This window comes from Brachyhypopomus gauderio, chromosome 6 (assembly GCF_052324685.1).
Source record: "Brachyhypopomus gauderio isolate BG-103 chromosome 6, BGAUD_0.2, whole genome shotgun sequence".
NCBI lineage: Eukaryota > Metazoa > Chordata > Actinopteri > Gymnotiformes > Hypopomidae > Brachyhypopomus > Brachyhypopomus gauderio.
The window spans coordinates 8,331,939-8,350,219 of record NC_135216.1 but is presented as its reverse complement, the minus strand read 5'-3'; the positions used below and the strand labels follow the sequence as shown (position 1 = coordinate 8,350,219).

Below are 18,281 nucleotides of genomic sequence, written 5' to 3'. Positions count from 1 at the left end.
CGAGGAGAAACTTTCCTATTTCATTTCAAAGGTCTTTGCGGACAGCAGGGCTTCTTTGAAACACTGATTCGCCGACCTCGCTAGACTGAAAGGTTTTTTTTTAACATATATTTTGTAATATAGGTGTTTGTATATGTGTGCAGGATGTAGAGACTTTAAGTCCTTTAAAGCTCTTCCTCATTATTCCTCGTTATCTCTCTTATAAGAAGCGAGTCAGAATTAAAGTAAGTGGAGTGTGAGAGCTTATAGGCATGTGTCAGTGAGTACATGTACATTTTTGTCCCAACAATATATAAAGGTAAGTAAATACAGACCTCACATCTAATCACAGAAATCAATTATTTGGATTGAACAGTAATAAATAAAGCAAGCATTATACCACATTGTACTGCTATTAGTTCAATATGAAGTGTAGAGCTACAGTGTCCCATATACAGAAGTGCACACACAGACACATAAACAAAGGTTCATGGGTATGTCAAAGTCTTGATAACGACATGCAATGCAGTGAATCAAGAGTAACTGATTTGTGTGTCTATGTATTCTTCTTTAATGTGTGTTCCGTGTCAGATCTGAGACGGAAAGAACATGGAGGAAGAATTTCAGACTCTCTAGTTCACATAAAAACAATATTCATAAAAAGACCTTGAAGTGTCAGTAAACATCAGTACTGGTGACCAATAACCCAAAAGTGCAAAGCACTAAGGCAAATTTTTCACTGTTCTGAAGCAAACTGCTCTGAATGCATACAACTGAATGCATACTACTAATAGCATAGGTTAACAATATCATGAACTAAAATTAATTAACACAATTAACAAGCTTGCAAATGTACGTCATTAGTACTTATAAAATTTTAGCAGGTGAATATAATTACCTCCGTGTCTGTGAATATACTTCAGATCCAGGTTACCTCTAGCTCCCTGTGTAACAGTATGCTCATACTCAAGCCAGTAGTGTAGTACTATATACGCCCTTACATGGGCAAAACCAAAGTACTCCCAAATGTATCAACTATTGCATGTGCTTCGTGTCATCTGCGACCCAGGGGGGGGGCGACCCGGGGGGGGGGGGGGGGGGGGGTGAGTGAGGGAACACCGTGCCCCCGCAACGCAGTCAGAGCACATGGAGGACTGAAACGAGAAGGGCTCGAAATCACACACACACACACACACACACACACACACACACACACACACACACACACACACACACGCATGGACACACAAACACATGTGTATCTGCAGTTAACCAATATCAGTTTAAAAATGCTTATTCCAGCTAGGGGGCGTTGTATTGGTTATTACTGTTTATTGGGCACCTTTGTTCCCATGGTACTTTGCGTTCGTTTTTCCCTTTTTTTTCCTCTTCTTCTATGTAAGAATGGAGTACTCGTTTGTCATCTGTTAAAGTCTCTTCGGATCTGTTTTAATCGTTTAACATCTAAGAAAGAGTGTTGGATACAAGCTCTCCTCTCTTAGTTCACGAGCAGGCAAAGTGGTATGTATATTCATTTTTAAGTTATAAGTTTCAGATGTTTTTGTGTAAACGAAAATGTTCTGATAGTCTGTCATCCATGTGCATTTCTTTTAGTTCTACGGTGAAATAATGTTGATGTAATGACGCCGCGTAAGAGCAAAGTGTCGGTGTTACTGCAGCTCAGCATTAAACATCTGTGAAAGGAGCCAGAGCCTTCCGTGTCGTGACTAAGGAGGAACAGTAGAACACTATCTGCGTCCGGGAAGGCCGCCACGATAAACTCCGCGGAAAAGGACCGACGCATTTCGCCTACGAAGATCACAAGAACGGTATACGCCCGCTGAAGGAAGTGCTATGTTTGAAATTATAGCGCTTAAGTAATAAGCACGTAAGATTAAGCAAATAATCTGAGTGACAAGTACTTGTAAACTGTCGCTGGTTTAAATGCCGTTAATATGTACTTCGTGGTCGCTCTAAGATAACGTCGGACATTTCACTTCTTCGGACTGGTTAAGATGTATGTACATTCTCACAAATAAGTAATTCTTAAAAGGCTTTAATGTATTTTATGTATTGTAAGGCTGCATTAATATTTCTACAGTTCTGTAGTTCAGTTTAACTACCATTGCCACGCGAAACAACCAAGGTGTTTATTTATACATGCTCAATTTATATCATTTCATTATCCATTATATCATTTAAAATTATAGTTGAATGTAACATTACCATATAAACCAGACATGTCATGCACAAATCAGAATCCAGTGAGTCCCACAAAAGAAGTTAGCCATGCAGACATTACAATGCAAGAAAACATCGTAGGTCAAGGAGTCCCACCAGAACAAGCTGAAACAGAAGAACATGATGAAGAGGCCGGACAAACCCAGCATGCTCAGCTGACTGCAGATAATAATTTCCCAATCATTAGGAGAAGTCAACGTGTTCGTACTCTCACTGAACGGGGAACAGCACTGCAAAATAGTAAATTAAATGATCTGAAAAGGGACTTTGAGCGTATGTATAAGCGGTGGAAATATCATGTCAATGGTTTGAAGAGATCCATTAAGAATAAGGATGATGCAGACTTGATTGGTGAGATTGTGAGCACTGTCAATGCCACTCAATCTAGTGTTGTCCACATTTATGAAGAAATGAGACACATCGCAACACCTGATGCTGAAATTCGAAGAAAAACGGACACGTGCTGTGCAGTCACTGGGACAGCGAATGAAAAGGCTCAACGCTTTCTCAGTGCAGACGGCGATCCTGAAGATTTACCCTGGCCTGAATCAGAGTCAGTGTTCGAAGCCTCTGTGTCTAGTGTCGGTTCAGTGACGTCCAACAAGACAAGGTCAGTTTCTATGATGTCTAGACAATCTTCCTATAAGTCGCTACAACGGAAGCAACAAGCAGCAGCTGAAGTAGCAGCTACACAAGAGGTAATTAAAATAATGAAGACGCAACACTTGTATGAGGAGGAAATAAGGGTGCTTGAGGCAGAGGATAAAAGGTTAACTGCCCAGAGAGAAGCTCAGGAACTTGTGATAGAAGCAGAAAATGCAAAAAGAAGAGCACAATTCTTAACAGAGAGTACTAACAGAAGAATGAAGATGGAAGAAAAGAAGAAAGAAGTAGAAAGATTAGAGGAACTAAAGAAGTATAATGCAGCACAAGCAAAGTTACAAGTTTACACAGAAAGTGTCAAAGATGAAGAATATCTTCATTCTACAGAGCCACAAGGACAAGATTATGTCTGTCCACCAAACATTCCTATTTATCTCTCTCAGCCCTGTTATTCCACTCAACAAGGTCCATTCACCCAAGCTCCTGTTTATCAGCCAGTTACTCTCACTGCTTCACATGAAGTTTCCAGTGATCTGGTGAAAGCTCTCGCTGATGCAATCACAGCCAATAGGATTCCAATTCCAGAACCTTCAGTCTTCTTAGGAGATCCTCTAAAATATAATGATTGGAAGCTGTCTTTCCGAACACTAATTCACTGTAAGAATTTACCACCTCAAGAGAAACTTTTCTTCCTGCGTAAGTACGTAGGTGGTCCAGTCAAATGTGCTATTGAAGGGCATTTCCTGGTTGGAACCGAATCAGCATATCGTGCTGCTTGGGACATACTTGATGATAGATTTGGGAACCCCTTCATAATTGGCAAGTCATATCGTGACAAAATACAATCATGGCATAAGATCAATAACAAAGACAGCAAAGATCTTCGGGAGTTCGTAGATTTTCTGATCAATGTTGAATCAGCCATGCCTTATGTTCAAGGACTACAAGCTTTAAATGACTGTATTGAGAACCAAAGAATAGCAGCCAAGTTACCAGACTGGTTGAGCTCACGATGGAACAGAACAGTTACAAAGTACCAGGATGAAAACAAAGAGTTTCCTGACTTTAAATACTTTGTCACATTTCTCAACAAGGAAGCTAGGATTGCATGTAATCCTGTCACTTCATTACAAGCTATAAGACCGACAGAACAAGAAAAGTCTAAACAAGCCAGTCCTGCTCATTTAAAATCTCAACATCGCAGCGCAACCGTGAAGACGTTCACTACTAGCTCCAGAGAGAACAGTAGTAGCATGTGTGTCTTTTGTAAGAAATCTGGCCACACACTTCATAAATGCCGCAGTATTATGGAACAACCAGTCGAAGAAAGGTTGAAGTTTGTTCAAACAGAGAAGTTGTGCTTCGGCTGCTTAAGGGCTGGTCATAACTCCAAGGGATGCAACTCTAGAAGTGTATGTGATGAATGTGGAAAACGTCATCCAACTTGCCTACATCAAGATCGGCAGAAAGGGTATCAAGAACAAAGGGTTAGAACCAGTCAAGGACAGTTGCGGGGAAATCAAGAGGTGGCAGAAAGAATGACTGAACATCAGAGAATGCAAGAAACCAAATCCGTGACCTCCAACAGGGTGATTCAGGAAAGGAATCACGCTCAGACATCACCAATCATTCCAGTGTATGTTTCTACAATAGCTGAGCCAAAAACAGAGGTTATGGTGTATGCTTTGCTTGATACTCAGAGCGACACTACATTCGTTTTGAATGACACAGTTGAAATGTTGAATGTCAAGAAGGAACCAGTTAAACTCAAAATCTCTACAATAACATCTAAAACTAAGGTTGTATCTAGCCACAAGTTGAACGGACTTCAAGTAAGAGGTATTAATTCTGAAGTGAGAATCAAATTACCGACATCTTATACCAGAGACTACATACCTGCTAACAGATCACATATACCAACATGTGAGACTGCAAGGAATTGGCCTCATCTAGAACATCTGGAGAAGGAGATTCCTCCTGAATTAGATTGTCAAGTAGGTTTGTTAATTGGCTATAATTGTCCACAAGCCTTACTTCCCAGAGATGTGCTCAGCGGTGAAGATGATCAGCCATTTGCTCTGAAATCTGTACTGGGTTGGAGCATCATTGGCTATAATAACACTAACAATGACTATGAAGATGAAATAGGTGTGAGCCATCGGATTATAGTGCAGCAAGTTTTACCAGCCATTGAATCAGTTCACAGACTCAGATCTGAGGTTCAATTTGTGTTTAGGAACAAGGTTAAAGAGATCACATTATTAGACATATTAAAGGCTCTTGAGTCAGATTTTGCCGAACAGAATGGTGAACAAATAGCAGAACAAATGTCTCAAGAGGACCTCCAGTTTATGGAGCAGTTGGGAGAAGGCATTACGCAGAAGGAAAATGGACATTATGAGATGCCTTTACCTTTTAAGAAGGAAAGACCAAATTTGCCAAATAACAAAGCTTGTGCGGAACATCGTCTAAAATGCTTAGAGAGGCGACTGAAGAAAGATGAGCTGTACCACAAGGACTATCTTGCTTTCATGGAGGACATGATTGTAAGAGGAGATGCTGAAAAGGTTCCAGAGAGGGAAATAAACAACCAACCTGCATGGTACATCCCTCACCATGGTGTTTACCATCCACAAAAACCAGGCAAGATTCGTGTGGTCTTTGACTGCTCAGCAAGATATCAGAATACATCCCTGAATGAGCATCTCTTGACGGGGCCTGATCTCACAAATAACCTCGTCGGAGTACTGTGTCGTTTTCGAAAGGGACAAGTGGCCATCATGTGTGATGTGGAACGTATGTTTCACCAATTTCAGGTTGCCCCTGCAGATCGAGATTACCTCAGGTTCCTGTGGTGGGAAGGAGGAAACATGGATGTCTTGCCATCAGTGTTTCGAATGAAAGTTCACCTGTTTGGAGCTGCCTCTTCTCCTGGATGTGCAAACTTTGGGCTGAAGCATCTCGCCTCCCAAGGTGAAGGCAAGTTCAGTCAATCTACACTGAAGTTCATACAGCGTAATTTTTATGTTGACGACGGCTTAGCAAGTGTGGACAGTGAGGAAGAAGCTGTTCATCTTATTAGAGAAGCTAGAGATCTCTGCAATACTGGAAAGCTTCACTTGCATAAGTTCATCTCAAACAGCAAAAGGGTGATTGCTACAATTCCTAAGAACGAATGCGCTGAAGGGGCTACTGATCTTGACCTGGCTTTAGGAGAACCAAAAATAGGAAGGGTGTTAGGAGTTCAGTGGTGCTTGGCTTCAGACAAATTTCAGTTTACAGTACATGTAAAGGAAAATCCTCTTACAAGAAGAGGAGTGCTGTCTACTGTAGCATCGATTTTTGACCCTCTCGGATTTGTTGCGCCTTTCATCCTAGTTGGGAAAAGAATCTTACAAAGAATGTGTCAAGACAAGATAGGCTGGGATGAACCACTTCCTGACGACCTTAAACCACAGTGGGAAGCTTGGCTTCAAGATTTGCGCAACCTGCCTTCAGTAAAGATCCCACGTTGCTACGTGCCAACATCATTCAGAGATATTCAGCAGTGTGAGCTGCATCATTTTTCTGATGCTAGTACATCAGGCTACGGAGCCTGTTCATACATCAGAACTGTGAGCAAGTCTGGAGAAGTTTACTGTGCACTAGTAATGGGTAAAGCAAAGGTTACTCCAAGGAAGGTAATAACAATACCTAGACTAGAGCTGTCAGCTGCAGTCGCTGCTACAAGAATTGGTGATCTGCTTACAAGGGAATTAGAATTAGAGTGTGTCTCTGAATACTATTGGACTGATTCCAAGGTTGTTCTTGGCTATATTAATAACGATGCGAGGAGGTTTCACGTATTTGTAGCCAATAGAATTCAGCAGATCAGGTCTAGCACAAAGCCAAGTCAGTGGAGATATGTTGCCTCAGAGCACAACCCAGCTGACCATGCCTCTCGCGGTCTCACCTCAAAGGAGCTTGCAGAATCAAGTTGGTTAACTGGTCCAAGTTTCCTATGGCAAAGAGAACTCCCTAAAGAGGAAGAGATTAAGGTGGGAGAGATCGATGATGAAGACCCAGAACTCAAAAGGTCACAGGTTCACACAGTTAAGGCAAGGGAGGAGAGGTCTTTGTCAGATCGCCTACAGAAGTTCTCAGACTGGAAGAGGGTAGTGAAAGCCATAGCGAGACTCAGACGTTGTGTAAGACATGCAAAGGGTCTGAGAGATAGGTCAAATGAGTCTACTACTCTTGAAGAGAGGAAGGATGCTGAACAATTTTTAATTCAGATGGTCCAAGACGACGTGTTCAGAGATGAAATCAAGTCTCTAAAGCAAGGAAAGGATGTCAGTGCAACACGTTCTAAGTTGTACAAGTTGAATCCATTTGTTGATGAAAGGGGAATTCTAAGGGTCGGAGGAAGATTAACTCAAGCAGCGCTCCATCCCCATGTCAAACACCCAGCCATCCTTCCAAAGGGACATCATGTGTCTTCTCTACTCATAAAGCACTTTCACGAAAGGGTGCAACATCAAGGTCGTGGTTTGACCATTAATGAAATTCGTTCCAACGGCATTTGGATCTTAGGATGTAGTAGTGAAGTATCATCTTTCATTTACAAGTGTGTTAAATGTAGAAAATTCAGGAAATGCAGCCAGGAGCAGAAGATGGCTGACCTACCTCCAGAGAGAATGGAAACTACCCCCCCATTTACATATAGTGGTATGGACTGTTTCGGACCATTTTACATCAGGGAGGGAAGGAAAGAGCTTAAAAGATATGGCCTTCTCTTCAGCTGCATGTGCTCAAGAGCTGTTCATATAGAGGTATTAGATGACCTAAGCACTGATGCCTTTATTAATGCATTGCGTTGTTTCATCTCCATACGTGGTAATGTGAGTCAACTCTACAGTGATCGAGGTACCAACTTCAGTGGAGCAAGGAAGGAGTTCCTGGAGTTGATGAAAGGAATGGATCCAGAACATGTGAAAGACTTAGGCTGTAGCTTTGTCATGAACCCGCCAGCTTCTAGTCACATGGGTGGTGTCTGGGAGAGACAGATTCGGACAGTAAGGAGCGTTCTAACATCCGTCTTAGATCAGTCTGCTAAGAGACTAGACAACTCATCTTTAAGAACATTCATGTATGAAACTATGGCAATTGTAAATAGTCGACCTTTAACTTCTGAGAACATCAATGACCCTACAGGGCCAGAACCGCTAACACCGAATCACATACTAACAATGAAGTCTGCGATCATTGCACCACCACCTGGAGAATTTGTGAAGGAAGATCTCTATCTTCAGAAAAGATGGAAAAGAGTGCAGTTCTTGGTGAATGACTTTTGGACCAGGTGGAGAAAGGAATATCTCCTGAATTTGCAACAGAGAAGTAAATGGAACAAGAGCAGACGAAATGCCAAAGTCAACGACATTGTTCTGCTTCAAGATGACTGCCTGCCACGAAATCAGTGGAAGCTAGCCAAAGTAGTAGAAGTCTTCCCAGGAAATGATGGCAGAGTCAGAAAACTTAAACTTATTATTAGTGATTCATCAATAGACAACAAGGGCACACGCACAATTAAACCCGTTTATTTAGAAAGACCTATACACAAAACTGTGTTGTTACTTGAGGCAGATTAAGAGTTTGATACAAAGTCATTGCATGTTTATATGACTGTACTTACTTTCCAAATTTGTGTATGTTTTGGTTTCTACAAGAATCACACCTTGTGCGATGGTGGGAGTGTATCTGCAGTTAACCAATATCAGTTTAAAAATGCTTATTCCAGCTAGGGGGCGTTGTATTGGTTATTACTGTTTATTGGGCACCTTTGTTCCCATGGTACTTTGCGTTCGTTTTTCCCTTTTTTTTCCTCTTCTTCTATGTAAGAATGGAGTACTCGTTTGTCATCTGTTAAAGTCTCTTCGGATCTGTTTTAATCGTTTAACATCTAAGAAAGAGTGTTGGATACAAGCTCTCCTCTCTTAGTTCACGAGCAGGCAAAGTGGTATGTATATTCATTTTTAAGTTATAAGTTTCAGATGTTTTTGTGTAAACGAAAATGTTCTGATAGTCTGTCATCCATGTGCATTTCTTTTAGTTCTACGGTGAAATAATGTTGATGTAATGACGCCGCGTAAGAGCAAAGTGTCGGTGTTACTGCAGCTCAGCATTAAACATCTGTGAAAGGAGCCAGAGCCTTCCGTGTCGTGACTAAGGAGGAACAACATGTGTTTTCTCTCTCTCTCTTTCTGTCTTTCTTTCTCACTCTTTCTCGTCCTTCCTCTCTCCATCTCTGGTTAGGTAACCATCTCATTTGCCTTGGAGGGTGTAAATGTGACACTGTGAGATCTCTACTTTGTCAAAGGTGTGAAAGAAGTGTTTGAAAAGAAACAGTTCCAATTTCTACAATTGCAAGAAAAAATGCATTTTATTTGTCACCCTGCCCCCCCCCCCCCCCCCCCCCCACACACACACACACTCTCTCTCTCGCTCTCTTTCTCCCTCTCTCTCTTTCTCTCTCCACTTGAACATGACGTGTTGGGTAGTGCATCAGGCCAGTTAAAGAGCATTATGGCATGTCAGGCATCGCACAATCACCCGCACAACTTGATTAGTGTCTGTATTCAGTCCCCATTATGTAACCAGCATGTAAACAGCAACAAGGCCGAGTGGAATCTAAGTGTGCTGTGATCTGTTTCAATTGAGTATTCACCTGTGACAAGTGTATTTAGTCACAACAAGCAAACAACTAATGAGACCTACACCACATGACAGCTTCTTTATGTCCTCTCTCCCTCTCTCTCTCTCTCTCTTACTCTCTCTCTCTCTCTCTCTCACTCTCTCTTTCTCCTTCTCTCTCTCTCTCTCTCTCTCTCTCTCTCTCTCTCTCTCTCATTTTAATTACTCTGTTATATGTGAGGAGTGGTTTCCTGATATTGTTTTCTTCCAATAAGACAGACATTAGCTGGCATAGAAAAATCCTCGCTCGAAACTCTAAAGGTGATTTTGGCTAGTCAAGCCCCCACATGGAGCCATGAGTCCATACCAGGCCCTGTGTGTGTGTGTGTGTGGGGGGGGGGGGGGGTGTACCAGTCTGTCCTACCTTCCAGCCTTCCACCTGCTTCAGGAGATATACGACCCAGGCCTGGTGGGCTGTGGCAGCTAACTGCCTAGACCACTGCCAGCATCAGGAACGTGTGTGTGCGCACACACACACACACACACACACACACGCGCGCGCGTGCACAAACACACACACACACACGTTCCTGATGCTGGCAGTGGTCTAGGCAGTTAGCGTGTGTGTGTGTGTGTGTGCGCGCGCGTGTGTGTGTGTGTGTGTGTGTGTGTGTGTGTGTGTGTGTGTGTGTGTGTGTGTGAGAGAGAGAGGCCTCTCAGAACTGCTTGACTTCTATCAGCCTATTTACAGTGCAGAGACTTGGGATGAGTGACAGAAAGCCCATAAAATAGCCCATAAAAACACCATATCACTGCTATGACAATACTACAGCACTGTCCATGACAACACCACAGCACTGTCCATGACAACACCACAGCACTGCCATGACATCACCAGAGCACTGCTATAACAACACTACAGCACTGTCCATGACAACACCACAACACTGTCCATGACATCACCACAGCACTGTCCATGACAACATGACAGCACTGCCCATGACAACACCACAACACTGTCCATGACAACATGACAGCACTGCCCATGACATCACCACAGCACTGTCCATGACAACACCACAGCACTGTCCATGACAACATCACAGCACTGTCCATGACAACACCACAGCACTGTCCATGACAACACCACAGCACTGTCCATGACAACATCACAGCACTGTCCATGACAACACCACAGCACTGTCCATGACATCACCACAGCACTGTCCATGACAACACCACAGCACTGTCCATGACAACATCACAGCACTGTCCATGACAACACCACAGCACTGTCCATGACAACACCACAGCACTGCTATAACAACACCACAGCACTGTCCATGACAACATCACAGCACTGTCCATGACATCACCACAGCACTGTCCATGACAACATCACAGCACTGTCCATGACAACACCACAGCACTGTCCATGACAACACCACAGCACTGCTATAACAACACCACAGCACTGTCCATGACAACACCACAGCACTGTCCATGACAACATCACAGCACTGCTATAACAACACCACAGCACTGTCCATGACAACATCACAGCACTGTCCATGACATCACCACAGCACTGTCCATGACATCACCACAGCACTGCTATAACAACACCACAGCACTGTCCATGACATCACCACAGCACTGCTATGACAACACCACAGCACTGTCCATGACAACATCACAGCACTGTCCATGACAACACCACAACACTGTCCATGACAACACCACAACACTGTCCATGACAACACCACAGCACTGTCCATGACAACACCACAGCACTGTCCATGACAACACCACAACACTGTCCATGACAACACCACAGCACTGTCCATGACAACACCACAGCACTGTCCATGACAACACCACAGCACTGTCCATGACAACACCACAGCACTGTCCATGACATCACCACAGCACTGTCCATGACAACACCACAGCACTGTCCATGACAACACCACAGCACTGTCCATGACAACACCACAACACTGTCCATGACAACACCACAGCACTGTCCATGACAACACCACAACACTGTCCATGACAACACCACAGCACTGTCCATGACAACACCACAGCACTGTCCATGACAACATCACAGCACTGTCCATGACAACACCACAACACTGTCCATGACAACACCACAGCACTGTCCATGACAACACCACAGCACTGTCCATGACAACATCACAGCACTGTCCATGACAACACCACAACACTGTCCATGACAACACCACAACACTGCCCATGACAACATCACAGTATTGCCATTACAATACCACAGGAAAGTCCATGACAACACCACAGCACTGCAACAACAACACCACAGTACTGCTCGCAAGAGCACACATAGAAGTTCTACATGAACCAAATTAACATGAACCAATAAATGTGGTGAACCAATAAATGATAGACGTATCATGTATGCATGGTTCATGCTAAAATTATAATAGTCCATTAACAGTTATAATATTTCATTTTGATGTCTAGGTTTATTTAGGTATGAACCATAAGGCTAATAATTCAGTACCTAGTCTGAAAGGTGTGTAAAGTTTTAAGACTGAACAACATCACTCTGGACCCTCCAGCAGGTCTTTGGGTGCATATAAGATCATATAAGACCTGTATGTTAATAGACTGTTAAAGGAGGCATCTATGAATTCTAAAAGGACCATCATCACGGAACGAGCCATATGCATCCTGCTCTAAGCAGGACGTAAAAACTCACGATCGTATATGATATTTACAGACCTATATACACAGGTATTGGCATACAGTGATAGAGCTGTACTCACGGGTGGAGCTGAGAGCTCACATCCTCTCTTCACGTCAGCTAATAACACACCCAGCCAGAAGGTGGGGCCACCGCTGGAGGGCGGAGCTAGGAAAACGCTGCCCAGTGCTTGATTGGCTGTCCGCACTTCTACACGGCTCATTACGCATACAGCTACAGGTTGGAGGATGGGTGTGCCTTCCGCATCCCAAACGAAACACATGGCTGATGGCAAACATGCTTCCTGCTACAGTAAATATACATGTCATAAATAATAATGAAATGAATTAAATGTCTGAAATGGTAGTACTAATGTTACTTTACAAGGTTTTTCATAAAACTATATTGGTTTTCATTTCTCCAATGATGAGAGTTTATCAGAGTGTTGGGTGTCTATTAAAAACAAAAAGCCCAGGGAATGCAAGAACACAGTGACCAGAGGACGATAACACAGCTCGGCACTTGGTAGTGACATTTCGGTCATATGAATATATACTTAGGTGGAAACGAAACTGAAATGAAGAAGTCATACAAACTTCAAGGCCATCTCACACATTTATAGACTGTCTCCCCCAATTCAAGACTATTCAAAACAAGACAAAATACTTCTTGTCTTCTGTTGAGACATATGAGATGTAGTCAAATTTAGCATTTTGCATTTGTATACATTTTGTAAATACAAAAAATGTAAATCTACACCGTGAGAAAGAAATGTTTTGACAAGAGGCCCATTAACAATTATTGCTGTTTTCAATACATTCCATCTAAATGTATTTGACCCCTGGGCTGCATGGGATTCTTTCGGGTGGGGAGAGGGTGATGTCTCTGCAGAGGGTGCGTGCTCGGCTACGACTCCCCGGTTCAAAAGCCACTGACCTACATTTTGAGCATGGCTGGCTGCTGTCAGATAGACAAGCAATTTTCAGGGACACATTAACATCCCCCCTTGGCTATGTGCTCCAAACATGTGCATACAGTTGGGATATGGATTTGATTTCTACGAATTTCTCGCAAGATGCAGAGCAGATCTGGAAATGTTTGCAGAAATGGTACAGTCAGCCATGGACCGTGGAGGAGATTTGGTCAGTGGATCATCGCCGTGTTTGAATAAGCCCAAATGAGATCTGGAAGGATTTCAGATACAGTCCACGCACTAGAGAGAAACTCAACAACCTCTAATAAATGTTTAAACCCGTGCTGTCTGTTTATTGAACATTGTGTTCCTAGTTTTACAAGTAATCCACAACATAAGGGATTTTTTTTGGAAACGCGAATAAGACGCAGGATAAGCTATTTAAGACTTGTTTGCCTGTAAACTCTCAATTACAGTCTATGGACCCGACCTCAAGTGCTGTCAGATGTGCACTGTTTATAATGGCCATGGTGTGCTTGTAGCGCAGATGAACGGAGAACCCGAAGTTTGCTACTGCTTTTGAAGCCATTCGAGACTGATTGAAAACAGTAGTGCTTGCAACAAATGAGGTTTTTGAAACGCTACCAAGAAATTCGAGTGTGCTGCTGTTTTAAGCACAACGATGCACAATAACTGCTGCGGAGGGTTGGAAAACTGGCATATGAAAGCGCTGTGTGCATTGAGTGAACATATGGAGAAGAGAGGGGTTTGGCACAGTGTGGACAGGGTGACCCACTTTTAGCAGTGGATAGCTCTCAGGCCAATGTTAAAAACACTCGCTCTGTTATTCTTGCATGGAACCCGATGTCGCGATGCCTTTATTCTACAGACTACAGTGGATGTCGGAGTTGACGGCATGCTGGAGTGTATAAAACGGTCCAGCTCACTTGCCTTTGAGCGAAGATTATTAGCGATCGCGCTAAGCGTCGGGAACGGCTCCCGTGAAACGTCTTTTTGGCGGTGCCAGGCGTCTGCTGACGGGCGGTTCCTGCAGGAGCGCGACTGAACCGGTGCCTTGGCACGCTACAGCCCTGAGTGATGGCACGGGGAGAACGCTGCGTTGCACGAGCGCGGAACGTCTCGTTCCATCATCGTCATGGAGACAGAAGGATGCTGCGGGGACCGCTCGTCTGGGCTCGGGCGCACACAGCTGGCCTACATTCACTGCAGCAGACTGCGGGAACAGATTCGCTCTTTGCTCGGTTCGTCTGAGGTCGAACTCGTTCGTGTCACGTCTCGGTTCCTCAGATCTGCTCCGCCACCTTTTATCATTATTTTTTTTACCTCTCACTACATCACCAGTAATCAAGCCACGGCACCCACGACAACGCAGCGGTTCTCTGAGAACGATAACCCGACTCTAAAAGCTCCGTGTAGGTCATCATGTTAGACTAAGCTCATTACGTTGGGCAAAGCTGCTCACACGTAGTGGGTGGAAGGAGTCAGGTGATCAGACCCCTGTAGCTACTAGCTAATCAACAGCTAACTGTCAAGTGCTTCTTGTCAGGGGGTGTGAGAGCTGGAACACTGGGCACTCCAGGAGTGGCGTTGGCAGACACGTTGTAGTAATGGCAGGTGTCTGAGAGGAGGTAGGGACCATTTTTTTCACCATCATCAGTCTGGGGTGTGAGGATGGGTTAAGGATCACTGAAATGGCTGGAAATGATTGACAGATGGTGGGGTTGTTACATTTCCTATTATCACTGTGTAAGTCTTGGCATTGCAAGCAATGCAGCTTTTATGGGAGTATTCTGTAATCTGCTTCATGTTGATGGTATATGTCTGAATACGTGATAAACATACTGGTTGCACAGGGAATTTGTGCAGGAAAACAGTGAGAACTAAATACAGTGTTACAGACATACATTAATGGAGGTGAATGCCTGAATGTTCAACTTCAGTAGTTATAGGAGGGGATTATTTCATGGTTTTTTTTTAAGTTATGTCTTGCTTCACCACACAGCATTTGCACCTCAGGTCCGCGTTTGTTTAAAAATGTGTCTGTTTCCCTCTTGAGCTGCAATAAAAAAAAACTGATACAGATAAAATGTGCAGAGAGCACCATTCTCAGTGTGGGAGCAGGTTAGCAGCACAAATCCTGTCTGATACTTTGCACGGCGACCATATTCTTCCACCCTAATGGCATTGATATTCCCTTATGTGATATGTGTGTGTGTGTGTGTGTGTGTGTGTGTGTGTGTGTGTGTGTGTGTGTGTGTGTGTGTGTGTGTGTGTGTGTGTGTGTGTGTGTGTGTGTGTGTGTGTGTGAGTATTACCATGATTGCAAAGCGGGGGTGAATGTGTGGAGGGGTTATCACGAACACATACAAAAAACACACATGCATACATTCACAGAGGAGCCAGCACATGTGCCTATTGCAGACACAGTGTTTAATATCTTACCTGAGCCTGCGTGGGCGGGGCTGGGGGCGGGGCTGGGGGCGGGGCTGGGGTAGGGCAGGGCTACGTTCTGTGCCCTGCTCTTTGTTGTAATGACAGTAGTTTCTCAGCCATTCCCAGTGGATCTCTGAGCTGTAGTGTTGCAGCAAATTCTGGCTGATAAAATAAGCAGACAGAGAGAGAGAGAGAAATACAGAGAGAGAAAGACAGAAAGAAAGACAGAGAGAGAGAGAGAGAGAGCAGCATCATAATCTTTCCCTCTCCCCCTCCCTCCCCTCTCCCTCGCTCCACTCTCGATCCCCACTGCAGGCAGATAAGGGCTGAGCCTCAGTCAGGCATCTGAGGACAGCTTGCCGAGGAAGAGCTGTAGAGAAAAGGAGGAAGTGTGTCAGAACGAAGCACGCATTGCTGCCTAGACCCTGTGCAGGCTAATAATACAGTAGTGTAAATTTACCAGTGCTACCTCTCTCTCTCTCTCTCTCTCTCTCTCTTGTTCTCTCTCTCTCTCTCTCTCTCTCACTCTCTCTCTCTCTCTCTCTCTCTCTCTCTCTTGCTCTCTCTCTCACTCTCTCTCACTCTCTCTCTCTGTGTCTATACCCTCTCCCTCACTCTAGCTGAGCCCAGACATGACTGGGGCTGATTTAGGTCAGCGCGTCTGCCTGGCTAACATCTCGCCGTTCTCCTCGTGGCTGCTCCGCTCTCTGGACGCGTTCTCGCTCTCGGACGCCGTCGCTCATCTCGACATTCGCACGCCGCGCCGAGCCCAAAATCCACGGACGACAGAATCGGAACTGGAACCCGGACCGGCCCCCGCAGCCGGGCCTTGTTAAACCGGTCGCTCAGAGAAGAGGGGGACGGAACTGCGGAACTGCGGAGGTGCAGAGGTGTGGAGATGTGGAGATGTGGAGATGTGGAGATGTGGAGGTGTGGAGATGTGGAGATGTGGAGGTGTGGAGATGTGGAGGTGTGGAGATGTGGAGATGTGGAGGTGTGGAGATGTGGAGATGCGGAGGTGCGGAGGTGTGGAGGTGCGGTGGTAGAGCCTGAGCACTGAAGTCCTAACATCCTCGGACTCCTGTAGCCGGTCCTCCGGAGAGCCCGGCGTGAGCTTCACTGCGTTCTCTCTCCCGTCCCTTCAACCGGTGCCAAAACGGAGCGGCACCACGGTGCCATCCTACGAAACTCCCCCGTCACTCCGGCTCCTTTGTTCCTGCTTCGAAACGGAGCGTAATTCCAAGTTTGCGAGCCGCCGTACCGCTTTTCCCGTTCCCTCGCCGCTCCGCCTCGAAGGAAGCGACTCCCGCCTCGACGGAGAGGTGTGGCGCGGGGTTGTGGGGGAGGAAGGGCGAGCCCCAGACGAGGAGACGCTCAGCCCTCTCCGAGCCGCTACACGAGCGGGCGAGTGCAGCTGTGTGCTCCTCCGCCTCCGTCTGCAGCCGTCTGGCTGTGCTGCACTGCGTCTGGGAGGGAGGGGGTGAAAAAAAGGAAAAATACTCCACGTCTAGCCAGAGCACTGGCACTTGCGAAAACCAGCTCCGTGACACAGCAATCAGCTGACCTGCCGTGTCATCGTTTGCTGCCACCCGTACCCCCCCCCCCCCCCCTACCCAGCACTGGGGATTCTGGGAAGTTTCTGGGGCGTGATGCCACCTGACTACGCCCTCCTGAATTTGCTGGAAATCCTGTGCTGTGCATCTTCGCCGTGCCGATGCTGATGCTGAGACGGGAGCCGTGGAGACAGGAGCCGTGGAGACGGGAGCCGTGGAGACGGTTGCCCAGATGCTGCTCTTTGTTTCCCCTGTGCTGTGCATCGTTCTCTCCTCCCTTCTATCGCTCCGTTCGCCCGAGCTTCCTACTTAATCTATATCTGTTTATTTCTCCATCTCAATGTGTCTCTCTTTATGTAAAGTTCCTCCTTTTGTCAGTCCCTCCCTCTCTCTGTATATACGTCTCTCTCTCTCCCTCCCTCCTTCTCTCTCTCTCTCTCTTTCTCCCTGTTGGCCCTGCAGACTGCATTGCTGAACTGTGGGCTAAGCTGCTTCACAATCTCATCTGCAGCACGAGAGGGGTGACGTGCATACTCCAAATGTCGCAGAGAGCTACGTGAATACACGTACGCACGCACGCACGCACGCCCTCTCCTCGACCGGCTCGCCCCGGCTCGCCCCGCACCCCCTCCTCCCCCCGCTCGAATCGTCCAGCCCGCCTCTCTGTATCCCGGCGTTCGACGGCTTGGGCAGATCCTTCACAGGTGGTGTTCTCCACGTCCAGTTCTCTCTCTCTCTTTGTGTAACAAGAACGGCTGTGAAAAGGCTGCGGTTCTGGACACAAATTGTCCATTACAGCACAAAAAGTCTGAGGCAGCTCCGCGGGTGAGAGGATTCTGGTGAGGGAGAGGAGAGAAGATGAGGAAGTCAGAGGTGAGGTGTTTGAGGGGCTGAATAAAAGTCTGAATCTGCTCGCATGATCAGAAAAACGATCCTTCACTTTAAACCTCCGGTGCTGTTCAGCTTGTCCGTTTGACACCTAATTATCCCTAACAACGTACTGCTCGCCCATCCCCCACTGACCGCCATCTCCAGCCCATTCTACCAATTCTGTCTCCTCTCTAATCTCCTTTCTAGTATCTGTACAGTAGTCGTATTCATACGAGCCCCGGTCTTGCTGGTGAAGATTGTTGTTGCACCACCG

At 45.5% G+C, this 18,281-nt stretch overlaps 1 long non-coding RNA gene across 1 annotated transcript; it reads left to right on the top strand.

Moving 5' to 3' along the window:
* Positions 1 to 1,258: 1,258 nt before the first annotated feature.
* LOC143516704 (uncharacterized) lies at positions 1,259 to 9,022 on the top strand. Its single transcript, XR_013131763.1, has 3 exons — positions 1,259 to 1,500; positions 1,594 to 8,818; positions 8,912 to 9,022. It is a non-coding gene; the product is annotated as an uncharacterized LOC143516704 (long non-coding RNA).
* The last annotated feature ends 9,259 nt before the right edge of the window (positions 9,023 to 18,281 follow it).